Genomic DNA, 14,774 nt, shown 5'->3' on the forward strand with positions numbered 1-14,774 from the left:
ATTTAAGACTTATTATAAAGCTATGATGATCTAAGTATTATGGTCTTAGCAAAAAAACCTGACAAATAACTAAAATGAGCAGAAGAGAAAGTTCAGAAATAGAACCACATAAATAAGGTTTTTGAATGATCTTTGTCTAGGAACAAAGGCAATTCAATAGAGAAAAGATAATCTTTTCCACAAATGGTGCTAGAACAACTGGACAACTACATGCAAATAAAAAAGAATCTACATTAGAACCTTAGACCTTTCACAAAAATTAGCTCAAAGTGGATCTAAAACCTAAAGTAAAATGCAAAAATACAAAATTTATAGAAGATAAAATAGGTAAAAATCATCCATAATATTAAAAGCCAATGGAAAATATGAGTTAAATATCAAATGAAAAATGTTAACTTATATGGTACTTGAAAACTGTGATTAGGCTACTTGCCTATGGCAAAAGTTTGTCTTCATAGCAACAAAATATATATGTGTTACCTATTGCATACAGACACAGGAGTAGGTAGCTGAGTTCCCCTAGGTGCCTGGGGCAGCTCACTGTAGTCTCTTTGCCCCACCTTAGTCACCTTTCCATGGACATCACTTTCCTTATCTGTATTGAGTTAGCAGAAAACTCCTCATTAGAATCATTTACTTCATTTCAGGCTCTCCTTCCACCAAAACTTGATAGTCAGAATTTGCATTCCCTTCCCTGACCTCTGGTGGATCCTGAATGTGATAAAGATGGGTGGGTGATCTGCCCCGGCTGGTGTTTGTCAGAATCCTCCACCTTGCACTGGCCATCAGCTCATAAGCTTCATTGGCACAATCTTTTCCTCCTGAGGTAGATGAAGTTTTCCTGTGAAGAGCAGAGGAAGTCCTCCCTACAAAAATTAAGAGTAATTTTTATCTTAACCTATTAGGGTGGTTGGGCTACTCAGTTTGGCTTAGAAACTTCAAATTTCATCTTCCGTAGTATTTTTCAGGCTGCCATCGTTATAATAATTTGAATGTCTTCTAGTTAATTGCCTTCAAGATCAGTCATCAGTACATACTGGAAATGAACTCAAGATTTACTTCAACATAATCCTTGAGGGAGAGAGAGAGTGTGGATAGACACAGAGATGAAACAGGAGTTGCAAAATATTGATAATTATTGAAGTTTTGATGGGTTTATGAGAATACATTTTTACTCTTCAACCTAGGTATACATATGTTTTAAATTATCCATAATAAAAAGTTTTTCAAAATTGCCCCTTACAGTGGATGTAACAGAAACAGGATGAAGCTTGTCCTAGATACACTTCTACAGCCCCCCTGTCTTTACTACATCTTATACATATTGACGGATTTAATCAATTAGAGGTGAATCAGATTTCAGGACTTAATATTTGTTGCAAAAGTTCCATAATAAGCCCTGGCTGGTGTGGCTAAGTTGGTTGGAACGTCATCCCAGTCACCAAAATGTTGAGAGTTCTATCCCCTGTCATGGATTGTGTGGGAGGCAACCGATCAATGCTTCCCTCTCACCTCTCTCTCTCTCTCTCTCTCTCTCTCTCTCTCTCTCTCTCTCTCTCTCTTTCTCTCTCTCTCTGGAATAACCATGAAAGTTCCATAATAGTTTTTCTTTTTTTTGTCTAAAGCAGTGGTTCTCAACCTTCCTAATGCTGCGACCCTTTAATACAGTTCCTCATGTTGTGGTGACCCCCAACCATAAAATTATTTTCATTGCTACTTCATAACTGTAATTTTGCTACTGTTATGAATCGTAATGTAAATATCTGATATGCAGGATGTATTTTCATTGTTTGCGACTCACAGGTTGAGAACCAAAGCCTTATACTTAAGACTCAACTAACCATGTTTATTTTTTATGTCAACCTCAATAGCCAGTGGCAACACAGTAATAATGTCTACCCAGAAATTGAAGTTACTGAGTTCGATGCTGAGCAATAAAAATCTCTGTTCATTAAAACTCAATATAAACTCGTCAGGTTTATTACTAGTAGTAATAATAGCAGCCATATGATCATTGTTTTTGTACTCTGATATTGGAATTAACTTTTTTGGGACAGGTGAGATACCATTCAACTAGCCAGATTTCATTGCTTTCATACATATTGTTCTGGGATGATTCCAGCTTTAAGAGAAACATCAGTCTGAAACCAATTTACCAATATTCCAGGATGTTACAATTAATCAAAACTCTTCTTCGGAGCCTTGATGACCAAGTTGGTTTACTAAGTTGACAGTGGGAATACTTTGTATATTAGCTCTTTGTCAGGGCAAAGTTTTTTCACTGTGTGATTGTCCCTATCCAAATATTGAGGATCTTGCTGTCTCTTTACTTCCCTACCCATTTCCTCCCAAAGCAGGGCTCAAGTTCTAACTTTTACACTGATTATCCATTGACAAGTTCAGTTTATAATTTTTGCATATATATGCATTCAAAAACCATTAGTATTTATCCACACACATAAGCACACATACATTAAGCAGAGTGACTACCTGGTCAATGATCAGTAACTACTCTATGACTTATTGAAATATACAGATTTTTTAGTGGAATAAAAAAATATTGATCAAAAAATTTATCATATAAAATTCGATTTTTTAAATCAAAGACATAAATGAATGCTATGTGTGAAACATCTTACTAGTCCCTGTATTGAAACAAAGATAAATAAATGACTCCTTCTCTCTAAGAGCTTAATATCTAGAGGTCTAAGCAGATATGTAAACTCATGAATGAAGTGAAGTTAGCTAATGAAGAGTAAAAAACTTAGTAAATTCCAGATTTCTTTCAGGATGTTGCTATGGTGATCTCAGGTTGGCCTCATAGATTCCAGGAAAACTTACTGAAAAATTCTTGGCCCCCTATTGCCAACTCAACTAATCTATTGAGTAGTAATAAAGACATAATAAAATACCAGTCACCTCTTTCATTAGAAAACAGGGGAATAGCTGTTTTAGAATCTGATTCAGTAGCTGTCTGTCACTGATTCCCAGTCACTGTTTTTCCCAATAAGCCATGTGTTTAAATGTGTTAATCATGAAGCACAGCAGGAATCCTGGAAATGCTATATCATCACTACACAAGTTTAAGGTGCTCTTTTTATGGTGTTCTTACCAAGTTTGCAATTAAAAAGTGGTTTCCTGATGTAAAATTTGAATTTGTTTGCCATGACAATTAGTTAACAGTCTCAATTAATTGGTTAAGAAAATCTTTCTTATCTTCCAGAAGAGGTGAATAGTTGAAAGATAAATTCCTTTGCACAGAATTTACTTAGGGCTGATCTCTATCTCCTTCTATTATTTTTTTAAATTTCTTTATTGGTTAAGGTATTACAAATGTGTCCTCATTTTCTATTAACCCCCAACCCCACTCATGCGCTCATCCCCCTGTTGTCCGTGTCCATTGGTTTGGCTTATATGCATGCATAGAAGTCCTTTGGTTGATCTCTCCCCCTTACCCCCTCCCTCCCCTACTTTCCCTCTTTTGGAGCTTAGCCTTGCTTAAAGTTTTTTTCTAAAAATAAAATCTAAATAAACTTTTTCCCCATTCTATATAAACACTAGAGAACTACTAAAATTACATTAAAATATAGACTTTACATAGGTGCTATCTGGCTGTCCATTTCTATGTATAGAATCATAACTGAAAGTCATTGATATTTGAGAAAAAATTATGAAGAAAAAATATTCAGTGAAATAACTGAAAACGGAGCTTGAGACTTTAATTTTGAGCTAGATAGTCTTAAATAAAATTGTTTGGTTCTATAACATCTAAGTTCAAATTGCAATTATGCACTAATATTTTGAACAAAGAATGAATAAAATGCTGGCCTTTTCCACAAAATTCTAAAATCATATTACTTCTCAGTTTTCCCTGCATATATTTTCTTGCAAGGTAATCCCCACAAAAATATTGTTATAAAATATTCCAGGATATCATCAGTTTCCTCAAAATCTTTATAAAACTTCTGATAATCAAATTATTTATTACTCGCTTGTACAATGGTTTGCATTAAATTTTCTCATGTTCATCAAACAATTGATAAGCAAACTTGGTAGGCAGCGTACATGCTAGTGTAGGAAGGGTTGTTCAAGCAAAAACTTGTTTCATAAGTTACATTATTAGTAAAAAAAATTCTTAAAATAACTCATTTTTATGCAACTTCTGTAATTGGAGGGGCTGAAATAGGAATGATGACTATTCAGATGACAGGGATGGCTTAGTAATTACCCCTTGCAGTGGATGCTGTAGTGTACCTCCAACATTCCCTGTTAGGACTGAGCTGCTTATTGTCCTAGCTTCGAGGGGAGTTACCTGCTGACAGCTCACAGCTGAGCCCTTCCCCAGAAATAGCCTACTACTGAAGGCCTCGGTAAGGCCCTCCCTGGGGTTAGCCCTCTTTCAGTAACTGTTTAATGAAGGAGAATAAAAGCTCAAGAAACTTACTTCACTTGGAGCAAATCTGAAGAGCCAATTGCAATTTTAAATGTCTTCTTAGGATTGGCTGAAACACTTATTGTAATTCCATCACCATTCAAATTTTCCCTTTACCCAGTCCTACTCCTCACACTCTGTTGTTCCTAAGAGCACTCCTCAACATATAGCTGAATGCAAACCTCCATCTCAGAGACTATTTCCAGGGAACCCAGTCTGAAGCTGTTGGTGCCTCGAGCAACCCTATTAAGGGAAATCTAAAATAAGAGTTTGGAGTTGGATCACCTAGTAGCAGGCTGGCAATGAAGAACAATCACTACTTGTAAGTTCAGTACTGACAGCCCTTGGCATGAAGTAGGAATAATTGTCATGGTGGGGAACTAGAATCTGATTTTACTGGAATGAAATATACTGACAGGTGCAAGATCTCCATCATTTTAGAGGTTTTCAGAAAGCTAGCAATTATGAGAATTTTTATATAACATCTATTGATGCACTGGAGAAAGTCCTGAAAGACTGAAGATGAGTAATCATCAATTTAAAATAAAATGAGAGGCCCTTCTTAATTATAAATTAGGCTTATTAATATTTATTTCTATATACTTATTTAATAGTACTTCTTAACATAACAGAGTTCCAGAGAATACTGAATTTGCAACACTGGCAAGTTTGCTATACCAGGTCATCATATAGTTGAAATGGAATTAGACCCTGAAATTGGGATGGAGACCCCTGATCAATAAGATTGAAAACCTTCAAATCTGAAATTTCCCTGAATCCTTTGAGCCTGAGAACTGGCCAGCTCCTCGTTAAAGTTGGGTGCTCCTCCATTGCTTAGAGATATCTAGAGTCCTCTGCTTTGCAAGACAACATACCTCCTCCTTAACCCCAGCTCCCAGGATCTATCTCACCTTCTTTCCTGGACAGCAGTTCAATAACTAAGATCAACTCACAACAAAACCCAATCAGGGATGTGCCAGGAAAGAGACCATAACTTGAAGGAGCTTCAGGACCTAACCAACATGTCCTGGAAGGATCTAGGAGAGTGTATGAGGTGAAACATAAAGTTTAATAAAGATGAGCTTGTTGATATGGAAGCAAACTAGTGATATAAAAAACTAACACTCTGACAAGGACCTTGGAAGATAATGCTAACACATTACTAGGTTGGCTGTTAAAATCTTAGAGAAATCAATGTCCCACACTAAGTGATGAAGAAATGATGAAGAGAGTAGAAGTAGGGATTAAAGGGCTTGAGGAAGTATATGTGGTAGAATGAAGATGCTATTGTATTAGATTGCCATAATGAAATACCACAGACTGGGTGGCTTACACAGCAGAGATTTTTTTTCTTACAGTTCTAGAGGCTATAAGTCTAAGATCAAGGTTTGGGCACATTTGGTTTCTTCTGGTTGCCTTCTTGCTGTGTCCTCACATGGTCTTTTCTCTGTGTGCCCACATTCCTGGTGTCTCTTTGTGTGTGTGTGTGTGTTTCCTCTTTTTATAAAGGCACCAGTAAGACTGGATTAGGGCCTACCCTAATAGCATCACTTTAACTTGATCACCTCTTTGAAGGCTCAGTCTCCAAAAACAGTCACATTTTGAGGCACTGGGGTTAAGCCTTCAAAATATATATATCTATTTTTTTCCTTTCGAGGAGGACACAATTTAGCTTATAACACTATGTGAAGCTGTCATCAGCGAACCACATGTGAGGGAGGAGCACAGGGGACATTCCATTTACCAAAGTGATAATGGATGTGCTGGCGAGAAGGGCGCCTCGGCCACTGAGTAACTCAGTGGCAGCACACGTCAGCTTAGGCAGAATCATTACTCAAGAGCAAGTTCTCCCAGTCCTCTCTGTGATCCATGCCCATGGCCCCGCGGCCCTTTTTCAGAGCACACCTATGGTTACATAGGGGACCCCTATGTCTAGATGACAAAGGGAGAACGTGTGAAAGCTGGAAAAGAAATGTTGCCGCTACATATCAGCCCCACTCAGGGATATTCCTGAAAGGCAGTGGTAAGGGAAACTCTCCCACTCTCTGTGCAAGGAAAAGTCACCGGAGGAAAGAATACACCCAGACCCATGGGTAATAACACACGGCTTGGCTGGTTGGTGACAGGTAAAGACCTCATCACACTCCCAGTGACCAACTTGAAAGATTTTATTTTTCTCAGCCCCACCATTGTGAGCTGAGAGAGACCATATATCTTAGTTTCTAGCGTAGCGGGGCAGGGGTGGGGGGACATAGCAAAAATCCCATTAAGCATTAAGCTACTCTGCCACCAATTCCTTTAGGTTCCTTGTGCCAAGAGGCCAGCACTCCAGGAAAGGAACCACGTTCTTAGCAGAGAAGGGAAGACTGCATTTGCATCAAGGTGATAGGTACTCTTCCTGCACAATTTCAATTTTAAGTGAATAAGTATAGCAGGCCCAGCCTGAGAAGAGCACAACAATTAGTCCTCAAGACCTGAGGGTTATTGGGTCATATTGCTGGGCAAGTCTGTTAGAACAGGTAGTTGCTAGCCAATGGCAAAGGGTATCTACAATCTACACTAATAAAAGAGAAACATGGTAATTAGTGTCACTCCGCTACCCTTCCCATTGGCTAATCTCCCTGTCACTCACAGAGTAGGGCCGAGATATGCAAATTAACTGGCAGCCAAGATGGGGGCCGGCAGCCAGGCAGCTTATGTGAACAGGGAGGCTTGCTTGCTTCAGTGACAGAGAACTCCAATGTTCCCCGCCTGACTTGCCGGCCACTCAGCTGCAACTCTCAGCAACTATGTTGCAAATAAAGAAGCTAAAAATACCCCAGAAACCTGCTTTACTCAGCAGAGCTTCAGCCAGCCGGACCGCAACATTGTATCAAATACAGACGGTAAACAAAGGCCAGAAACCTGTTTTCAGCAGCCGAGGCCTCAGAGCTAAAGCTGGCCCAGAATTAAAAAAAAAAAAAAGGAAAAAAAAGAAAAGAAAAATCGGAGCAGTTGGGAGCTTCAGTCACCCGCCAGCCTGAAAACAGCCCTCAGCCCCTCAGCCAGACTGGCCAGGCACCCCAGTGGGGACCCCCACCCTGATCCAGGACACCCTTCAGGGAAAACCAGCCAGCCCCACCCATGCACCAGGCCTCTATTCTATATAGTAAAAGGGTAATATGCCTCCCGGCACCGGGATCAGCGTGACAGGGGGCAGCGCCCAAACCCCCTGATCGGCCCTGCAGCTCTGTGTGTGACAGGGTGCTGCGCCCCAACCCCCCCGCCCCCCACGGGCCCTGCTCTGTGTGTGACGGGGTAGAGCCATAACCTCCCCATTGGCCCTGCCCTAAGTATGAGAGTGACGGCACCCCAACCACCTGATCGGCCCTGCTCTGTGGGTGATAGAGGGCAGCGCCCCAACCCCCTGATCCGCCCTGCCCTGAGTGTGACAGGGGGCGGTGCCCCAACTCCCCTATCGGCCCTACTCTGTGAGTGACAGGGGGGAGTTCCTCAACCCCCTCATCGGCCCTGCTCTGTGCATGACAAGGGGGAGCTCCCCAACCCCCTGATTGACCCTGCTCTGTGCATGACAGGGTATGGAGCCCCAACCCCCCTGGTGGGCCCTGCTCTGTGCATGACAGGGGGTGGCGTCGCAACCTCCCAATCTGCCCTGCTCTGTGCATGACAGGGGAAGGCGCCCCAACTCCCCAATCGACCCTGCTCTGAGCCCGACCAGGGGCTGCACCTAGGGATTGGGCCTGCCCTCTGCCACCCGGGAGCAGGCCTAAGCCAGCATGTCATTATCTCCCGAGGGGTCCCAGACTGCAAGAGGGCACAGGCAGGTCTGAGGGACCCACCCCCCCCCCTTCCCCCGAGTGCACAAATTTTTGTGCACCGGGCCTCTAGTAGGTAGAATAAGAGGGTGATGAAAATCTCATGTAGCCACAAGTCCAACTGTTGTAACTGGGACCGTACTATTCTTATTTTAATTTTTATAAATTTCCCCAGAAAAAGAGACTAACCAGAATCCTGAAGAAAGCCGTTCCAGGATTAGTTGGGCTTACATAAAACAAGAAGATCTGAGCAACACAAGTAATGATCTGTAGTCAAAGCTGTGGTATGTGTTCCCAGGAACGTACATCCCCCAAAATTGCTAACACTGAAGAGCTGCCTTGCCCAGGATTATGGCCTCCCCTCAAGCAGCCTGTATCCACATATTGACTGATGGGGAACAAAGGTCTCCTGTCTCCTTGGCATAATACTAGGCAATTTGAGGTATTTCTGAGGCTTCACAACTTCAGAGAGCACCCTGAGATGGTTGAGTTCTCCACTGCAGCCACATCACAGCTCAACATTTCTTTCTGCCAAATCCCAGTTCCCTCACCCCACTATAGGTGTTGTTTCAGGAAGCACTTCCCAATAAGTCTGCAGACTGGTCTCCATCTCACTCTGTTTCAGCACTAAATTGTTGCTAATCCCACTATGTACCCAGTGCCACCACCACCACTGCTCCTCTTCCTCCTCCTCCTATTACTACAAAATGTTAATTATGAAAGTCTGATATTTATTTGTGGTGTAAAAAAATTCTCAAAGTCATATGTACTGTTCTTCTTTATTATATGTTTGTAATTACTTAATAATATTTAACATTTGAGTGCTAAGATGTGCCAGCAAGAATTTTGCATACATTGTCAAATAATCCTCACATAAAAGGGATCCTATTACGAGTCCCTTTATACAGAAAAGGAGGTTGAGACTTCATGAGGTTAAATATTTTATCCCAATTTGCACAAGATGCAAATGGCAGCTGGGATTTGGCTCCAATGCTCAGGCTGTTAGACGACAGTCACTTTACCTCCCATCTATATGGCACGAAGTGACTACATGGGTTACCCAGCATTATTTTCTAAACTGTGTGATATTCCAGTCGTGTCCCACTGATTTTGTTTGATTAGAGAAAGACCACGATGCAAAACGGGGTAGCCTCTTTATCAGTATGGACTATATTCATCCGCCTAGACATTCCTTTCTCCTTGGCAGTTCCATCCTTTCTGGGGACACCTTTTTTTTTTTTTTTTTTTTTTTTTTTTACCTGAATAACATAATCATGATGGATACCTAGTGGTTACATGTCTATTTTGTATATTAGTTGAGATTTAAAACTATCCAGTTATACTTTCACCTTTAAGAAGCCTTATATATAATTTACTTGAGACTAATGTACATAAACAAATTGGCAGCTTTTTGTTTCTAGTCCATAATTCTATGCAGGACCACCATGACATCTTTTTGAATTAACATCTTTTCTAATTTAGTAAATCTGCCAATTAAATGTAAAATGCACTTTATCATTTTTAACATATTCTTTGACTGCATTTTCTACTTTTCTTGGTAGAAACGGACATTTTAACTGCCAGCCAATGGCATAAACATAGGCTATTTCTAGCATGTATTTTCCCACAAACATTTTGATGCCTTATTATGATTGCTATGAATCTACCATAACCAGAATCCTTGCAGAGAGGACGGAGGACAATAGGGAGGGCTTGAATTGCAGCAGCCATCATGCATGGACTGTACTGAAATCCAAAGCAACAGAAGAAGGTAGTCTCCACTCTGACCAATTTTCAGTTAAATCTTTTCTTTCATACCAGCTGACTTCTGAAAAATAGATTGGATTCCAGCCTTGGATTATAAATCTTTGTGGTGTCTATTGTGAAAATGCTTTCTACCATCATAGGATCTGATAGCTGCCCTCCCCCACTGAAATGCATCACGGTCTGGTAGCACTCAGAGCTTTTAGCTTGTTAGTGCAAATCAACTTTTATTGCCTGCATTTGAGAGAAAAGGACAGTGAAAGCGCACATCCATACATTATTTTGGCTATTTGTAAAAGGTTAAGAAAGAAGAATGGAGGATAAAACTGCAGCATTTTCTGAGGGCTTAAGAAATGACTTTGCAACACACATGCACTCAAACACACACAGAGGCACACACACAGCAGCTGTGAGTGGTTCCTGATGGAACAACAAAGACAAACTAAATGTTGGCTAAGTGATTTACTGTCAACACGGGATGACACTTTGACATGCACTGTTTTTATATGTTCCCATTTCCTGTATGAAATTTGTGGAACTTTTAAAGCTGTTGGACTCCAGAAGCCTGCTTAGCTGCTCTGACCACTCAAACCCCGTAGACAGTAAGTGGCAAGGGGCGGTAAAGAATTACCAATAAATTGGGAGTTGAGAAGCAAGAGTGATGAGTGAGACAAGTGTTGATATTAGAAACTTTGATTTGGAGGTTTATAAAGGTAAGTGAATGTGACATTTAGTCATCTGGACTCTGAAATGGGCAAGTGGAAGGATTACAGATGATAGCTTTTAGAGAAGGGCAAAAATCTTTTAAATCTTTTATTGCTGAAGTTTCAAGGCAAAGTCAAAACTAGATTAGAAGATAATCAATACTCTGAGGCTTACCAGGAGGGTTTTGAGCATTTTTACTCAGAATGTTATCTTAGGAAATGGGTTTGGAAAACCTTCTCAAGTAGAACCAGTAAAAGGGGGCTTTCTTTAAGGTAACAGAAAAATATATTTTAAAAATACAAAAGGATAAATGTTATAAATATGGACAAAAATGGTTATCTGTATATAATCATGTCATTTCTGATGTGGAAAAATAAAAAGAAATATCTATTGAGCAAACCATTTGACTGCATAAGTTTTTTTTTTTTTACACAGGTTAGAGGATTTGGACAATTAGAATATACCTAATCTGACTGTTGTCTTCTAGCCTGGGGTCTAAAAAATTATATATTCTGTATGCCATGGCTGGAGCGAATTGGCAAACCTGATTCTTATAGTTGACCCTTTAAGAGATTGTTGTGAAATGTATTTTTAAACTAAGTCTAGTATATGCAAATGTTTTTCTTAGTTTTCCATGGAAAATTAACTGCGAATCTGTTTTTATAACTAAAATGTTATGCTTTAATCTATTGGTCCAAAAATGTGTATCAAGCCTCCACCAAAAGCTAGGAACACCCATATGTGTAAATGCTTCCTAACGCTTTCTACACCTTGCTAGACATTTCTCCTCTCGCAAAATTCCTGCCCCAAACTTGCCCTCCCTCTCAGGTCATGATTCTGCATTACACTTCAATGATGAAACCTAAATGTCCTCATTTTCCACTTTCCTGCATCTGTACCCATCTTTACCTCCTTCTCTGTTAATGAGGAAATGTATGCTTCTATTGGAGATTAAACTCCCCACCTTACTTCTCACAGGCTTTGCATACCCTTTTTAATTGCATCATCAAACTCTTCCTCTGTCTTACCTTTCCCATTAGCAGCAAACATGTTTGTCATTATTATTCAAGAAGAATCCGCCTAGTGTCACATTTCCCTCAAGATACCTCCTTTTGCATATTTGACTACAGAACAGGTATAAGCTCAGGGTTTATACCTGCTGTCTCCACTACGTCTCATCACATTCACTCGTCATTCCACTCCGGTTTGGGCTACCTCTCCCTCACCCACCCACTGAAAAGCTATTTATTCCAAGATTACCAATGATGTCTATGTTGTTAAGAAGGCTATTTTTTCTTTTCTAATTTTATCCATCTCTCATAAAATTCGGTGAAGTAGACACACCCTTCTTGAAATATAATTTCCCCCGCCTCCAGGACACTACTCTCCTCTGGTTCATCTCTAACATTTTTGTCCTCACCTTCTCAGTTTGCCTTTCCCCCCTAATGACTCCAGAGCATGGTCCCAGACTTCTGGGCTTTATTTCTTTAATGATACTCACAGTTTGTTTATTTTGTCACCATTAGTTGGTGCCAAACTCCTGAGAGAAGGAATCATGATTATTTTATTCATTGATACATTATCCAGCCCCTCCTTGTGTCTGGAACATTTAATAGTTCAATTATTGTACTTCAATCAATGAAGAAAGGAATAAAAAAGGAATATGATGTTCAGAAAATGTATCAGCATTTGATCCAAATCACTCTTTCTCAAAATTGGTAAGACCTGGGCTCAGCAGATTATTTGCTCTGATGGCATATTTCTGTGAAAGAAGAGCTGAGTACAGTTTATGTCCCTTGTTTTTCAGTCCACAGTTCCTTCATTTATAACACAGGGTCATCCTATACACTATTACTTTCTAAATCTATTTGGCCTGTTTAATTTATCAAAATGGTCAATTTCCTCCCTTTGACCAAACTTGAATTTCACTTGCAATTTTAGTTTCAAGCAAAGTATAAGCACGCTATTTACTTATTTTAAAAAATAGCCTTCATTAAGCAACAAATCTCTGTACATTGTATTTAATTTTAGGAGCTCATCAAATGTTAAGCATATAATGAAAGTTTTGCAAATTTCACCATTTTCACAGACTTTCTCTGAATCTCTGTACATTGTATTTAATTTTAGGAGCTCATCAAATGTTAAGCATATAATGAAAGTTTTGCAAATTCCACCATTTTCACAGACTTTCTCTTTCTTTAGCAGTTGTTATTTCTACTAGTATGATACATTTACTAACAACATAAATTCTAAGGATGACTAAACTGAATCACAAGTTTTCAGACAATTTAACTATCAACCCCTTTGGGCAACTGAATATTATCAAATATTATTAGATGTTACAGGCATTTCATATTAAGTGAAATTACATGAGACTTCTCAGATGAAGTTCAGACTTCAGTCTGCAATATGAATTCATCTGGAATTGGATGGACTGATACAAAGGCCTGAGCTAAGAGCAAAACAGCATTGGCCTAGTAAGGGTCTGGGAGGGACCTCATGAGAATATTAATATGCTTCCACTTCTTTGCCCTTTATATTTGGTTTTAAGAATATCTATAGTTATTGGATAACCAAGAGCCATATTGATATGTGACTATTGAATCAGTCATTTATCCATTAAATCAGAGCTTTTTCCTCCTGTGGTCCTCATGGTCAATATCTGTACAATCAATTGGATTGGACAGGCAGTCAATATGCCATGGCAATGGAGAAATTGCTATTTATCTGATCTACATTTCTAAGTGCTATATTTTTATCATAAAACCTGGCTTAAATTGGTTTTCTCTTGGCAAATGCCTGCCTTAACTCAGTATGAGTAAAACAGGAACAATACTAAAAGGGCACACATTTGCAATGTTTAATGGGGAGCAAGGCAAAGAACCCTTATAGATGCTAATATAAAACTCTGTCGCATGCTCTGTAGCATTTCTGTATCATAACTTACAGCATTCCATTCAGACTGTAAGTTCCCTATGGCAATGTTGTGAGTTGTATTATCATCGAATACATTCATGACTCTTCACTCCCAAGACCTCTTGACAGAATGATTGTTCTTACTAAGTGGTTTGTAGATGTGACTTAATTTGGCCAATGAAATGTGAGTCAAAGTAACATAAGCCACTTCCAAGCAGATATTTTAAAAGCCAGCACAGGATCCTATCATTATTATTTTCCTACGACAATGAGACTGTCATGAGTGGACAGGGAGTGCTCCTTCAGCCTAAACTGCAAAATGAAGATTGGCATGGAGCAGAGTCAAAGCTAACCTTCAAAAGATACGTGATGGAGCTAACCCTTAGCTGTACGTTTTGAATTTATATTGTGTCTTCCCGTGTACAAAACTACGTTTTCCTACAAACAGTTCTTGTGTGTGTGTGTGTGTGTGTGTGTGTGTGTTAGGGTATAAAGGAAAGCAGAATGTTTTATCATAATTTTGCTTCAGCAGCTATGGGACAAATTAAAAGTCCCAAACTCTGGGGGGTGGGGGGGAAGGTATATAATATAAGCAACAAATAAAGTTTGGTCACTGTAGGCATCTAAGATTTTTAATGGTTCTTTGTTATTGCAGTGAAACTTAGTGTAAGCTGACTATTAAAAGCTTATACAGCCTCACATTCTGGCAGAATGTATGGTGCAAAGAAGACAATAATTTGTTAAATGAACAAATGAAAAACAAAAATAGAATCTAGAATGCATTTCTATTCATTACAATATTTTATTCCTTCACAAACCACTACTGCTATAGATATATAATGTATTTTAGTCACTGAGATGAATTCAGTACTAAACTGGAGACTTATTGAAGAATAAATTGTTACTATCATTGGTACTCTAAGAAAACTAACAGCAATTTTGAAAGTTGGAAATTTCAAGGTTTTAAGTGTAGCAAAATATTCAAGTACATATATTATAAATACTGCTGAATAAAGATCCTAGTTCGTACAGATTAAATTGCAATCTCTGTATCCTCATTTTCCTGCCTGAGAAGCTTTGATAAAAATAAATGATGTTATGCTGCCTCTGCTTATCAGATAGGACCACACACTTCCTAAGGG

This window comes from Myotis nattereri (genome assembly GCF_964212035.1).
Source record: "Myotis nattereri genome assembly, chromosome: 1".
Classification (NCBI taxonomy): domain Eukaryota; kingdom Metazoa; phylum Chordata; class Mammalia; order Chiroptera; family Vespertilionidae; genus Myotis; species Myotis nattereri.